The sequence below is a fragment of the Sturnira hondurensis genome, unplaced genomic scaffold (assembly GCF_014824575.4).
Source record: "Sturnira hondurensis isolate 20B ecotype Veracruz unplaced genomic scaffold, ASM1482457v3 Scaffold0005279, whole genome shotgun sequence".
Classification (NCBI taxonomy): domain Eukaryota; kingdom Metazoa; phylum Chordata; class Mammalia; order Chiroptera; family Phyllostomidae; genus Sturnira; species Sturnira hondurensis.
In genome coordinates, this window is record NW_028077910.1 from 10,524,934 (window position 1) to 10,541,354 (window position 16,421).

Here is a 16,421-nt window from a genome sequence, read left to right on the forward strand (position 1 = left end):
ATTGCTATCATAATGGCATTAATGCTCTGTTACTTCAAGTCATTTTATCCCTGCTTAGGAGTTAGGTGAGGGATTATTTTGTTGAGAATAAAACTATAAATACTAGCTGCAGCATTCCTATGAAAGGACTTCAAGTTTACCAGATAGAATGCACATGTAGGTGAAAAAAAGTATATCCACCCATGTAGCTTATTTGAAAAGGAAGGATTACATCCTGAAACAATTTAAAGGGTGCATACGATCACTTGCAAAACCATTTAAGAGTGCAGCAGTATTTTATGGTCACTGGCAGTGGAATGAGATAGAGAAACCAGATCCCCAAAGGGCTACATCTATAAAAAGAGCTATAAAACTAAAATATGTTTGACTAAGTGTTTGCAAATACTCTATCTACCATAGGGAAGAGGAGATAAGTAATGCTTTTGCACTATAAGGGGGTCATTAAAACAAGAAAAATCATCTTTAAAGAATCTATATACATGGAAATAATGTGATTTGTTCTTTAGGTTTTCCCTAGTATGTTCTGTATTTGAAAAACTATAACATTTGTAAATCTTAACTTCAGTCTCACATTAGAATTAACTAATTGATTTTATAACATAAAATTAATTACAATTATTTATTACAATTATTTGTGATTAAGTTTATAACATAAATGTAATATATGTGTAAATAGTATCATAAAATATAATATGAATGTAATACTTAAAAAAACTTGCCAAATACAAAATATGTAATAGTTTAGACAGCTTTTCAGATACAAAATAATAACTTCAAACTTCACAAAGAACATCATGTAATGACTTTAAATATTTTTACTGTATAAATGATATGTGGTTTCTACTTTTTCATCATCAAAAATGACTAAAATGTGTTTGGTTAGATTAAGGGTGTTTCAAGAAATTATCCTTGCTCACTGTGCTGTCCCGTTCAGTAACACTCAAGGTCAGAGCACTAGGAAGCACAGCTGCATTTTCTTTTTATTTTCTACATGTTAATATACTTCCTGGGCTTCTTTCTGTTATTATAATAGTTACTATTGACCTGTTGGGGTGGCCAACAGATTTGTCATAAATGAAATGTTAATATATTTTTTAAGATTTTCTTTATTTATCTTTAGAAGAGAAGGGAAGGAGAGAGGGAGAGAAATATCAATGTATGGTTGCCTCTGGTGTGTCCCCTGCCGGGAACTGGCTTGCAACCCAGGCATGTGTCCTGACTGGGAATCGAACCTCGATTGTCTGGTTTGCAGGCTCGTGCTCAATCCACTGAGCTACACCAGCCAGGGCGAAATGTTAATATTAACTTGCCAATAGATCACTGTTATGTAAAAGCAAGTGAGTCTTTACCTTATATATATATATATTAAGTTGAATTATTTTTAGTATATCTGTTCGAAAAGATGGATATCAAAATAATATTTCTTTTATTAGTGTTAAAATATTAAAGTATATTTTTTCTGATAATCCATTTCAAACAAAATAACCAATAAACAATGTTGTCACATGTTAGACTTCACGTCTTATTAAAATCCATAATGTCACTTATGGTTTTACTGGCTTGGTAATGTTTCTGGAAGAATGAAAAAATTATACATTTTATCAATCTCATTAAAATAAGAATGTATAGTTTTATAGAACACTTGCTAATCACAAATTTAAGACATTTTATGCAGATGTGTCATGTATTATGGTGATTTGTTTATATTTAGTAATTGAACAAATATATTTGAAAGCCTCTATGCATCCAGCATTACCTAGGCAATGGGAATATAACAGTAATGAAAAATATGCAGAAAAAAAGATTAAAAAGAACAAAAAGAAAAACATTGGGAAAAAGAGGCACAGAGAAAATTTCTATCTCATAGGGCTTTACAATCTAATAGACAGAAAAGGACAATACATAAACATACAATATATTTCATAATGACCAAACTCTAAAAGTACTAAATATAGTTAGAGGCTTAAAGCATGATATGAGTGGAATCACGTGGGTCTCTGGGAGAAAGTTATCATGTGAATATCTTGGAAGAGTTTTCTCAGAAGAGAAAGCAGCAAGGACATGCCTGTGACCGAAGTTTTTAAGATGTTGAAAGAACAACAAGAAAGCTAGAGTATGTGAGTGGTAAGTGGTAGAACGTAAAGACACAGAAGCATAGAGGACCAAGCGGTATGTGATTTGAAGGTTAGATAAGTCCTCAGTATCTACTTTAAATGAAATAGTAAGCCGCAGAAGGTTTGAGGCAGTTGTGTTAATTATACCAAATTTTACAATTATACTAAACTGTTACAAGCATCTGTCTGAGCAGTAGGTAAATAAGGGAGAAATAGAAAGGCTAGGAGACCATATGAAAATCTAGGTGAGAAATAATTGTGTCTTGGATTTGGTTTGAGTGGAAAGAAACGGTCAGATTCAGAATATGTTTGAAAGAAGATCTGGCAATATTCACTGATAGGTTGGATGTGAGATGCGAGAGAATAAATGGAGACAAGGATGCTCCCCGGATTTTGACCTGACTTACCAGAAGAACAGAGGTGCCATTTCCTGAAAGAAGAATGACTATGGGAGTGTATAGTTGGGATTGTGTAGTCACAATTGCATTTTTAATTTAAGTCGCTTATTTGCAGACACTTGGAGCAACACAATAGCTATTTAGACACTGAAGTCTGGAAATTAAGAGAGTGGTAGGAGCTAGAGATACAAATTTGAAATTTAACAGCATGAAGATGACATTTAAAGCCATGAGACAAGACTCTGTCATTTGTGGTGGTGGCAGACAGAGTAGATGTCTGAGTACTCCAAGACTAGAGGTCAGGTGGAGGAAGAGCCACCAGCAAGGAGAATGAGAGCCAGTGAGTTGGAAGGGCAACTAGGAGAACAAAATATCTCCCCAAGACCAAATGAAGAAAGTATTTCAAGGAGGGAGCTAATTCTATATTTATTCAAATATATAATGAATAAAATGGAACTTTATATAAAGGTCCTATATAAAGAAACTCTATAAAAAGGAACTCTATATAATACAGCCATCAAATATAGAATGATTTATATGGAACTCTATATAAAGGTCTATGGGTTTGGAAATGCGAGTGCTATTTGTAGCAGAAATATGTGGTGTTCTGAAGAATTTGTAGGAACAAAAACCATAACGAAGATTCCAGACAGAACAGGAGGAGAGGAATTAGAATTACAATTTGAAACAACTTTCACAAAGAACTTTACTCTGAAGTGGAGTGAGGAAATCAAATCAAGGTATGTGGGGACAAGGGAGGGAATGAGGTTTTTTTGTTTTCACTTTCATGTGGGAGATATCACAACATGTCTGTATGCTGATGGGAAAAGTACAGTGATTAATGTGACTAATTTGGTTTGCATCATAATCACCCACCTAATTTCATTACATTATTTATTTTTTTAAGAAAGCAGTGCATCAAAATACAATGCAAGCTCTTAGAAGTGAGGTCGTTTGTAATTTGGATTTTGTGGAGAACAAACTAAGGGAATCAAAAGACAAGAAACAATGGGAAAAAACAACACCCAAATATTTTGAACACCAGAACAATTTATCATGAAATATTGATTTGGGGGGACAAAAGTAGGTTAAAATAATGATAAATATTATAATGATTGAGTAATACTATAGGAATAAACTATGCTTTGCATACTCACACATGAAAACCTACTTTCACACACCCTTGTATATATTCCACATAAAGGGCTGTATTTATCACTTGGACCCTATTGACTTGTAATATGCCGTAAATTTTAGAAAATTATCATTTTATTTTTTAAGATGAGAGACACATTTATTGGGAGATCACTTTGTAAGTTATATAAACGTCTAACTGTGATGTATACCTGAAACTAATGTAATATTGAATATCAACTGTAATTGAGTAATAATTTTTAAAAAACACCTGATGTTCTGAAAAAATAAAAGATGAGAGACAAATCAGAAGCAGGAGTTTTCTAAGAGCTAGAGCAGGAAGCAAGCAACTTTACAACAGACTCAGAGGTCGGAGACTAACAACAAGGCAAGCAGCTTGAGGAAGAACCTCTGATATGTGAAGCAGTGAAAATAGTGACAAAATATTGACCCAGAGACCATGTAACATACTATGTAGTGTCTCCTATGTGTCTTTTAGCATTCAGGGAAATCTGCAGTGTAGAAAATGAATTTGATGAAATAAAATGACTATGCTATAGTAAAATAATAGCCCTTGAGGACTACTTTTTGCACATAAGAATTACACTATTAAAAGTGTATTTAATAAATAGTTATTAAATATAAAATAATTGTATTTATGCAGTTTGAGTGATCCACTTTTGAGCAAAATTGTTTCATTGCTTCTGCTTTTATATTATGGTCTACTAATTAAAATTTAACATAGCTGCTTTTTTCCATTACTGATTTAAAAAAATAAAAGAAGGAAGAAAGAAATGACCAAACGGAAAAAAGTGAAGTTACAACAATTTAAAAAAATGAGGAGAGGCTTAGGAACCTCCAGGGCATCTTTAAACATTCCAACATCTGAATTATAGGGGTACCAGAAGGGGAAGAGGAACAGCAACAAGTGGAAAAGTTATTTGAACAAATAATAAAAGAGAACTTCCCCAGTCTGGCAAAGGAAATAGACTTCCAGGAAATCCAGGGAGCTCAGAGAGTCCCAAAGAAGTTGGACCCAAGAAGGAACACACCAAGGCACATCATAATTACATTAGCCAATATTAAAATGAAGGAGAGAATCTTAGAAGCAGCAAGAGATAAGGAGACAGTCACCTACAAAGGACTTCCCATCAGACTGTCAGATGATTTCTCAAAAGCAACCTTACAGTCAAAAAGGGCCTGGAAGGAAGTATTCCAAGTCATGAAATCCCAAAGACCTACATCCCAGATTGCTCTATCCAGCAAAGCTTTCATTTAGAATAGAAGGACAGATAAAGTGCTTCTCAGATAAGATCAAATTCAAGGAGCTTGTCATCACCAAGCCCTTATTATATGAAATGTTAAAGGGACTTATCTAAGAAAAAGAAGATAAAAAATATGAACAGTGAAAAGACAGCAAACTCACAGTTATTAACAACCACACCTGAAACAAAGGCAAACCAAGAGGACAGCTAGATCAGGAGTGGAACCATAGAAATGAAGATCACATGGAGGGTAAGCAACAGGGGAGTGGGAGGAGGAGAAGCGGGGAGAAGATACAGAAAATAAGTAGCATAGACAGTAGGTAAAACATAGATAGAGGGGAGGGCAAGAATAGTAGGGGAAATATAGAATCTAAAGAACTTGAGACACGTGGTCATAAACTAAAGGGGGGAAAGGTGGGGGAGGGGTGTGCAGGGTGGAGGGGAATGAAAGGAGGGAATAGAACAACTGTAATGGTATAATCAATAAAATATATTTTAAAAATAAAATAAAATTAAAAATAATAATAATAATAAAATAAAAGAATAATTGTATTTACTTTAGTTATTGATAGTGTACTGCAGCAGCTTCATTTGATAATTGTTGTGAAGTAAATTTCAGTGAAGTTAACTTATAACAAGTAAATTGTAAAAACATAGAGGAAACTATCACTAGCTGCATATTTCCATGTATTAACCTTGCCTCAGATATTTGTATTCTTCCAGAGATTTCCCCACAGTTTTATCCTTTGATCTTGCCACAGTTTATCTTACAAGACAAAATAACCATATCAGTTCTTCATTTTATGGTATACTAAAGAACAAAAGAACATTTGTAAGAGGTAAAAAAGCCGTTACTCAACGGCTTGCCTCAAATACTAGCAAGGAAACCAGTATCTAACAACTTCCTACTCATTTCCAACGGAAGAACTCGGCTCTCCAGGTGGGCACAGGGGCAGCGCTGGTGGCACAGTGCCCCCTAATCTCAGGGGCGATCTGACCAGTGATGACATTGCCCCAGTGACATGGCCCACCCTCAAAGTGGAAAGCTGATAACAGAGTGACCCACTCAAGGACAGAATGGGAACATATATTATAAAGTGATAGAGTTATGTGAAATCGGCAGTGAATCCCTTAAAATACACCTTTACCACACAAATGGAGGAAGTGTATGTACTAGAAATAAAACTCTTCTGGGCCACTATGCAGAGCTCCTATGAAGATGTTTTAAGTGGGCATAATCTGCTTAGTAGGGACAATATGGAAAACTTTCATAGATATGTTCTCTGTGATTTTGAATCTGCTGCTGGAAAATCACAACATAGAAATATATTATTTGTAGCTAATGTTGATATAACTGTAGATACTAAAACTAATTCTTCTTGTTATATATATATTTTTTAAAAAATTCAGTAAGTGACAATTTAACCTAAAACATGCCATTAGTGTCTCCCAAGTAAGTCTCAACTTCTACAATTGGAGTGAAAATAAAGAATGTATTTAAATCAATGAACAGAGTCTATCACACAGCAATCATGATTAACAATGCTAATTTAAATATTACTAGAAATCATAAAAATAAAAAATTCTAAGATGTGTAAAACTTTACTGACCTCTGTGAAAGACCAAAGAAATAGTGGCTATTTTCAATGTTATGATAATAAAATAATGCTTAGCTTGATGACACTTTTTTTTAAGTTTGACAGTTAAGGAAATTTAAAGAGGGGCCACATCCCAGTAGATGTGTTGAAAGTCAACTTCTACTGTTATAAATTTAATAATCATAATAACCATGCCATCTTTTTTGGAGAACTATGTACTCTCTACAGTCATATTATGTACTTTACCTTGGGAGGTACTGTAATATAAAAGTACACTACCCTTGGATCACACAAAAAAAGTATTTTAAAATGCATGAGATATTTAGAGAGAAAAATACCTAACAAACACTTGCCTTATGTGCCACTGATAAACTGATTTTAAGCACACGCAATGGATCAAAATAGCTATACATGCGTGATGACACAGGCATAGACATAATGGGAAGTAATATCTTTTAAAGCATATTTACTGTACAAAAATCTTTAAACTCTATTTATGCATCTTAGTTTTTTATTACATAACATTTAAAAAATAAAAGGTGTTCTTCAAGTATTTAAGCTGTATGTAGTATGCCACAGAGGAGACTTACAGGCATTCACATTAAGGCCCTGACTGGCGTGGTTCAGTGGGTTGGGCATGGTCCTGCACAATGAAATACTGTGGGTTGGATTCCACATCAGGGCACATGCCTGGACTGCAGGCCTGGTTCCCAGTGGGAGAGTGTGAGAGGCAATGAATCGAATGTTTCTTTTCTTTTGTTTCTCCTTCCCTTCCCCTCTCTCTAAATATCAATAAACGAAAATCTTTTTAAAAACATTCAAATTAAATATTAGTGTAGTCTTGACATAAAAGTTGAATATTTCATATATTTTAAAAAATTGAAACTGCCTAAGAATTGGATTTATCTACTTTTTGTACCTAAACTTTAATACTATCACTTATGTTGGCTTTATGTCACCTACCCAAACCCGCAAATAGCCCCCATAAAATTAAGGTGAAATGTGTTTACACTATAGAAAAATAAAACTTTATCATTGTTTTGTCATTCACAAGATAAATATTGTATACTATTATGAACACCCATGTATCATAAAATGAAATCATCTCATAATTACTTAAGGAATACAAATGGATTATTCACTTTTTAAATGTACAGTGTAAAGGAAAAGATGTAGCTTTCTCAGTGTTGACAGTTAATAATGTATAAAATCAAATGGAGTAAATAACTCTAATTATATCACTTTATAATTGATTATATATTTTTCCACTTCACTTTCATAACTTGCCCATAGATAAGCTTATATACAGCATTTTTATAGTATGTGCCTTTGTTTTATTGATATGAATAGCATTTTAGAAATATATACATGGCAGTCTAAATGCTAATCAAATTGTCTTTCAAAGTTTTAGCAAAAATAACCATTACTTTTAAAAATTAATTAATTTATTTTTAAATATTTATTAAGTGTCTAAAGAAGAGCAAATTGATATCTAATTAACAAAGAATGTATTTCATAAAGACAATCTTATCTAGATGAATTATGTAGTATTTGCTTATAGAATATCTCTGGACTATAAATAATTAAACATAAAAATTACTAAAAGTATATGCAAATTGTTAGTTTCCTTATGATGTCTATAACTGGTACATAGAATAAGTATATAGGTGACAAGTGCAATTTTTTAGAAATGATTTTTATCAGCATACATGAATTCATAAACAACATCTGACATATCCGTCACTGCTTTTTCAGTAGCTGGTGTCAGAATACTTGACATTATTTAAAATAGGCAGGACCATATCAGATAGTTGGGTTTTTAACTCAACAAAATCTAAACTACAGGAATATTACTGTGAGTAAAATACTGCTTACAATAAAATTTCTAATAATAAACTTTCTTCATTCTGATTGCAATAACTTTTAAATGACTATCTCAGTGTACTGTGCAGTGATAACTTTTTAAAAACAACTATAAATATTTTCAAACATGTTAAATATGATTGTGTTTGAGATAGGGAGAAATTCAACTGTAATTTCTAAGGAAACTTATTGAGCAAACAATCTTCTAGAAAATATTACTTACTTTAAAATGATCTTTATTTTTAGAGATTGCAGCAAAAAAAGAAACAAAAAAATATCATATAATGGCAGAAAATAAACAAATACTACAATTCAACTGTAATGTACATCAATCTGCAGAATTTTTTCTAAACTTTCAAAAATATACCAGATGCTAGAAAGTTGAATAAATTAAAGTGAGCAACCTAATGAAACTTTTTTGTTGTTGTTCTGTAATATATATCTCAAAAATAAGAAATAAAAATTACTTACTATTTGAGTTTTTATCTCCATTTTATTAACTAAAGAAAAAACTTATGACTTGGTAAGGAAAATATGAAGTATTACTGTTGTTGTAAGCCCAGCAAGGTGTTGTTGATGAAAGAAATTTGGAGATATGTTAATCCATTGCATACCAAGATAATTAAAATTTAGTTTGGATAAGTTGGTCAAGGAAGAGGATAGAAGCAAGAAGTAAATTTGAGTTAAAGTGATGCCTTGGGAAACTAGAGTCTAGATGACTTTTTTTCTTAAATTTATTATAAATATTTGAATAACGAGATCTTCTGGTCACAATGACAGGGATTTTAAAGGTAGGACATAAGACAGGTAGGTATCTTTATCAAAAATCTCTAGGAAGGCAAGCACAATTTTAAAAAGTCTTGCAAATAAGTTTGAAATGACCCTTAATGAGATGTGTCTCCTCATCACTAACATTTTCTCCTCCTCTTACTTCCCTTTAAATAGAGGACCACTGATTTATAACATAAGAAGGAAAAATGTACCTCAAATATTTTTTACACACACAAGAGCAGGCTAACAATATAGGAGAAAATAATGGTAGTAACAAAAGAAACACAGCATAAAAATAAATACATATTTAAATTAAAAATACATATTTCAATATTATCCGTATGTATTATTTTCAACACTGTACAGATAATATAAACTACTAATAAATACATATCTCATAGAATGTGTTTTTTTAAAAAAGAGTTGGGTTGAAGTTTTCTTAAATTACACTTTTAAAAATGAAATACTATTTAATTTTAATTATTTCTTAATTTTAAAGTTATTGAAATACATCAGATTAAAAACTGAAAACTTGCTCTGGCTGGTGTAGCTCAGTAGATTGAGCATGGGCCTGCGAAACAAAAGATTGAGTTCAATTCCCACTCAGGGCACATGCCTGTGTTGCAGGCCAGTTCCCAGCAGGGGACTCATGAGAGGCAACCATACATTGATATTTCTCTCCTTCTCTCCTTCCCTTCACCTCTAAAGATAAATAAATAAAAATCTAAAGAAAAAAAGATTGAGAACCTATTTAAATAAATAAATAAATAAATAAATGAATACTGAAAATCTAACTGCTCACTTACATATGAATATCTAGATGTTTGTTTCATTTCCAAAGAGGAACAAAAAATATTGCTTTTTTTGTTAACCTCCAACAAATTATTATGGATTAGAATTGAAAGAGCAAAAGCTGCAGAAGAAAGAGCAAAAGCTGATGTACTTAATTTTGAACTGCATTCTTACCAGGTAGTTGCTAAGGTAATTAATTCCTCTGTGTCTGTATTTCCTTAAGAAAACCCACCTCACAGCTCTATTGGGAAAACACATCAGGTAATGTGTATGCTACTGTGGAAAGCCTGCAAGCAATAGCCGGAATGGACTGTTTGCTACAATCTTCTATTGTCCTGTCATCCTCATCAAATTCGTACTTCTACTCTTTAAACATCTTTTATAAACATGTTTTTATTTCTTTTTTGTTTTTGAAATATTTTATTTATTAATTTTTAGAGAGGAGAAGGGAGGGAGAAAGAGGGGGGGGGGAATATCAAGGTGTGGTGGGCGCCCCTTACTGGAGACCTGGCCTGCAACCCAGGCATGTGTCCTGACTGGGAATTTTAACCTATGACCTTTTGGTTAGCAGGTCGGTGCTCAATCTACTGAGCCACACAAGCCAGGGATCATTTAACATTTTAATCCATTGTGGTTCTGAATACTCTGAAGAGATATTTTATGTATACTTTACAATCACTCTTTGCAAAATGCATTCACATCCCTATTTTACAAATAAATCTATGATTTGTGAGTTACGCAAATTGCCCAAGGTCACACACCAAATATTTTTAGTAAATGTTTTTTCTACCTCATTTCTTAACACTAAAATTGTTTTCAAATTATTATACCTAAAGTAATTCTCTAGAGTGCCTAGTGTCAGAAAAACATAACAAACTTTAAGTCATAAAATAGATATATTGCAGGAATATTGCATATCTTTATAAAACCACCATTCTCTACATATAAAATAGATTTTATTTGCCCTGGCTGGTGTAGCTCAGTGGATTGAGCATGGGCCTGTCAACCACACGATCGTGGTTCAATTCCCAGTCAGGGCACATGCCTGGGTTGTAGGCCAGTTCCCAGCAGGGGACTCACAAGAGGCAACGGTACATTGATATTTCTCTCCTTCTCTCCTTCCCTTTCTCTCTAAATATATTAAAAAATTATATTTATTACTTTTATATATTGCATTTCATACTTATATTTTAAATCTCATAATTATATACTCATACAAACAGTTGAAAACATATCTGATCATATCAAGAAATACATATATAGCTCTAACTATAAAAAAGCATTCACTTTAATGGAAACGATACTTTCAATTCTTCAGCATTACCTTAGATATTTTTGCATAAAATGGCTTCCAGGCAACACTGCCTTTAAATTCACAAGTTAATAAATCATACTTTTCAGTAGAGAATAATTATAATTGTAGTTTTTATTGTAGTCCCTCTGTCTTGGATATAGGAAGCAAAATCTTGTGACTGACTTAGCTGTAATTTATAAGTCATTTGGAAGTCACATATGTCATTGTCACTAAAGTAGAGTCTGGAGGAAATCGCCTGAGCTGTATTTAGAATCTGTGAGAACTGCAAAGTCCACTCTGTTCCTCCTCCTCACATTTCTCTTTCTAGGTGAGAGCCAGAAAGCTGTAGCCAAGATGCAGGGCAGGAAGTGAGGTTTGCTTGCACAATCCTACTTCAGCTCCTCTTACAACAATTTTCTGTGACTTAATCGCCCATGATGTGTTATCACATGCTCTTCACGGATATTTGGCTATACCTCTTGTCTTTATTCATAGACAATATTACCATCTGAATTTTTTAATATTTATTGCACTTTTATTTTTTGTTTCCATGGATTAAATTGATGGATCTCCAAGATCAGGGACTTCATCAGTTCTGTTCACTGCTCTGTGCATTGCCAATAGAAAAGTTAATAAATTTCAATGAATGAATAACAAACAGCTTCCTGAAGAAATGTTCAACATTTTATTATGATTCAAAAATATTCAACAGAATACTGGCTACCATGTAATACATTTCCCCATAGAAGGGTCTCATTGTCTCATAAATGAAGAGGTTATCTTTGGTCCTCAGGGGGAAAAAAGGGTGCTTGTGTGAGGACGTAAATGTTTCTACCTTCAAGTAAAACAAAAAGTCTGTCATTAAGGAGATGTTAGGTATATGCCAAGTGCACAAAAACAGAGAAACTTTGGGTAAAATTTATATAAAGACCAGTATTAGTATAAAAAACTTATTTCTGAGAATGAGTGAAAAAGTAACACCAGCACCCGAAATTCCAGCAGGGCTTGAATACTGGTCTGTTTTAACAACTAGAGTTAGTAATGAGTAAAGTCGTCTGGGGTTGGAATGATCTTGCTCAGAAAATGACGTGCACCTAAGTATGGAAAATGAACAGGTAGAAGCTAGAATACCTTTCTGCGTATTTGCTAGAGAGAATAAAATGCTGAATAGGAGATCAGAGAACATTACTTCAAGAAAATGTCAAGTCTATTTGAAGAACATAATATGTACCTTTGAGTATAAATATAAAAATGATATAGGTAATAAAAATCTAGAGGAAATCTCCAGAAAAAAATTTAACTGCAACAATGTAACAAATGGACATTTTTTATTATAAAATATTTTCAACTCCATGCTAATAAAATATAATGCTTAAATAATTAATAATTGAAGGCTTAAATGAAATATTGTAAACATGTTCAATAATGAAAAATATAAGGTAATTTTTAATTTAATAAGTATTTGTCAAATAATTAACATAATAGAAGAATATATATTGAAAAATAAGGCAGGCTATTATATGGTGAGTAACAAACATTTACTGTTTATCTCTTCAATGTAAATATAGATTTAATATTACTTAGGTAAAGTGTTTTCATCCATTTGTTAAATTATATAAAGTTAATCATTCAAATAGTATTATTTTATATGATAACCATATTAATGATTACAGATGGAATATGGTTGGCTGCTCACTTTGGCAAATTTGCCAAGCATGATTTGGGGGTTTATTTTGTATTGGAGTAAAACTTAAACTGTTTGTTGTTCTAAAAGTTTCCTTCAAAAATAGTGTCATTTCCTTATACACACCTTAACATGACACATTCGTTTTACCCTACTTTCCCTAGAAATGGTATTTTGTAAATATAAAAATAAAATCAAATATATACATTGTTAAAATTTTAGTTTGCACTGTGTTCATCGTATTACTTAAATCTTTTCTTTGAAAAGTGGAGCTACTTCTGTGAGTACCTTTATAATAGCATTGCACTGTACTCAATGACAATGTAATGGTTTCCTCATTTCAGCAAGCTCCCTGATAGAACTTTTGCCGAGCACTTTCATTGAGCACTGACTGTGCTAGGTTACATGGGTAAAAACAGGCGCACTCTCTGCTCTCACAGAATTTTCCGTCAAATGGAGAAGATCAATCAATACAGGAACCTCCAACAAATAGTGTTCTAAAGTAAATAACTTTGAATTCAAGAAGAATTATCTGATAAGCTCAAATTATCCATTGGAGGAAAATTATAATATTTTAAGGTTGCGCATGATTTTTTTAGAACATTTGATTTCCCTGGCCCTTTGTAATATTAATGTTCCCTTAAAATCAAGCTGTTTTAAGATTTAGTGTGCTACTACAAAATTGAGTTTGCATAACTTTTCCTTGGAATTCCCCAGGCTTATTCCTGGAAGAGTGGGCTCGTCGTCACCAGCTTTATGTCACAGACTAGAGCAAACTGTCGTGAAGAAGAACAAAACTGATAGAATTTGCAGGGCTCAAAAAAGACACTAATTTGTTTCAAGTTTGAGATTACTATCTTATCCATAGACACTGCTGTCTGCCTTCTTATTAAAATAAGTGCTCTGGTGTCAATTGTGCAAGTGCATTGGAACGTTCCACAAACCTTCAGGCTATAGCCCCTCCGAGATTCATGTGATTCCATACCAAAGGTAGCAGTTGCTTTACTGACACTAGAAAACAGGTAGGTACAAACAAAATTATAGCAATAGTTCTTCTGTCACCAGTGAACAACACTTAGAAATTAGGCAAGATATCTGTATGCAATTATTAAGCTAGTAAAAAAAGAAAGGATACAAGAAAATAAAAAAAGAAAGGAGAGGGATATAAAAGGAATTTTATATATAATTATATATAACATTATATAATTTATGTATAATATATTATATATAGAAATTATATAATATACAAAATGTTCAATACTGAACACATGATTATATAATTTATCAATATTTACTGATGGGAACTTCAGTTGCTTCTTGCACTTGGCTATTGTAAATTGTGCTGCTATGAACATTGGGGAGCATGGGTTCTTTTGGATTGGTGTTTCAGGGCTCTTGGGGTATAATCCCAGCAGGGGAATTGCTGGGTGAAAAGGTAGTTTCATTTTTAGTTTTCTGAGGAAATCCCATCCTGTTTTCCACATTGGCTGCACCAGTCTGCATTCTCACCAACAGTGCACTAGGGTTCCCCTTTCTCCGCATCCTCTCCAACATTTGGTTGTTGATTTGTTTATGATGGCCATTCTGACCCATGTGAGGTGGTATCTCTGATGGCTAAGTGCCCCACAGCAAATGAGTGGATCAAAAAACAATGGTACATTTGCACAATGAAATTCTATGTAGCAGAAAGAAAGAAGGAGCTCCTATCCTTTGCAACAGCATGGATGCAACTGGAAAACATTATGCTTAGTAAAATGAACTAGGCAGTGAAAGACAAATACCATATGATCTCACCTTTAACAGGAGCCTAATCAACAAAACAAACAAACAAGCAAAATATAACCAAAGACACTGAAATAGAGAACAGGCTGGCAGTGACCAGAGGGGGAAGGGAAGGGAATTTCAGGGGAGAAGGCGGAGGGTTTACAGGAACAAGTATAAAGGACACATGGACAAAAACAAGGGGGGATGGAAACAGAAAGGAGGTGGGGAGGGCCTGGGGGTGGGCTGGGATGAGTGTAAAAGGTAGAAAACTGTACTTGAACAACAATTAAATTAATAAAAAATAAATACTAACGAAGATTCAAATGTTCTAATAAAATACAAAAATGCATTTTAAAGTGGACATTTGATTCCTAGTTATAAATTTAGAAGAAAAAATAACATCTCAGCAAAGGTAAAAATATGTTGGAAGATTTAAATTTGGATTAAAAGGCAAATAATCTTTGTGTGTAAGTTATTTTTCACTACTTTTCCCCTTAAATATGATTGAATTTACCACACTGACTGACAACCTGTACCAGGTTCTTTGTTAGATGATTATAATAAAAATCTTTTTTAAATGACTAGACAAGGTTCCCAACACCAGGCAGTATTTAAGAATTTTCACCTTATATGCTGTATTTAGATTTATTTTTAAATCATTTTTAGACCAATTTTCATAGCACATGCCTAACTGCATTATAAGGTAATTGGCCTTTGCCCATTGCTAATGCTGAAGTCTCACCCCATATTATGCAGTTCTCAAGTTACCTCAGTTGCTAATTAATCTTTAAATTGAAAGATGATGTACAGCTAAATATACCTCAATTTTCTAACGGTATTTTTAAAACTGAAATGTAATTTGTTTCTTTTTATCACTGTTGAATGGAAATAAATATTCCTCTCCTTTTTTGTCCTCTACTAGAAAGTTTAGGTCATTGATGCATTTTACTTTTTCAGAAAACTTGATAACAAAATCGCAGTTTATATATTGCCCTTTGGATTCCCTTCCACTCCCTTCTCTTCCCTTCCCTTTCTTTCTCATCCTTTCCTTTCCTTCCTGTCCCTTCTATTCTTTCTCTCATCCAGATATATATTCCAATCTCTCTGTGAAGAAGCTGAGAATGTATCCCAATCAGTAGTTAAGAATGATATAATAAAAAATTAATAACCAAATTGAACATGGACTCTACTTCCATATTATATTTATATTTAAGAAGGCATTTTTAGACACTTTCTGGATCACTGCAAATGTCCCCACTGTAAGCAACTCAGTCTAGCCCCTCGGATGATCAGATTCCTGACTAGACAAACAAACCTACTGGAGTGAGGAGAAAACTTAACAAACTAAGGAATCTACGGAACTGGTCTTCGAAAATTACTGTCCTCATTTCTGTACTTTTCAAAAAAAATGTAAAGTAATAGGAGAAAGCAAGTAACAAATAAAAACTAGATTTAGATATTTGCATTAAATATAATCTAAATTAAATATAATCCAAATATAATCCACTTATAAAGAATACTCTATGCATGACTACATTATTATATACTCCAAGGTGACTTAGTAACTGATATTTCTGTCTTTATTCATCTAGAGGGAAAACAGCATAGACAGTGAGTCTAGATGGAGGACATAATTGAACAGGCTTAGGTGACACTCATGCATATTGCTATTTTTCATCAGCTGATACAGGACTTTGAAGATGAAGGTAGTATTATTGTGTCTTTAGGCACTTGAAGACTCAAT

General features: G+C 32.9%; 1 protein-coding gene and 1 long non-coding RNA gene across 4 annotated transcripts in view; one reads left to right on the plus strand and one right to left on the minus strand.

The window, feature by feature from the left end:
• Positions 1-16,421, plus strand: part of BCHE (butyrylcholinesterase) — a 79,820-nt gene that overhangs the window by 20,520 nt on the left and 42,879 nt on the right. The window lies entirely within an intron of this gene.
• LOC118987436 (uncharacterized) lies at positions 1,122-10,497 on the minus strand. Its single transcript, XR_005066564.1, has 3 exons — positions 10,436-10,497; positions 10,168-10,174; positions 1,122-1,168 (listed from the first exon to the last, which is right to left on the minus strand). It is a non-coding gene; the product is annotated as an uncharacterized LOC118987436 (long non-coding RNA).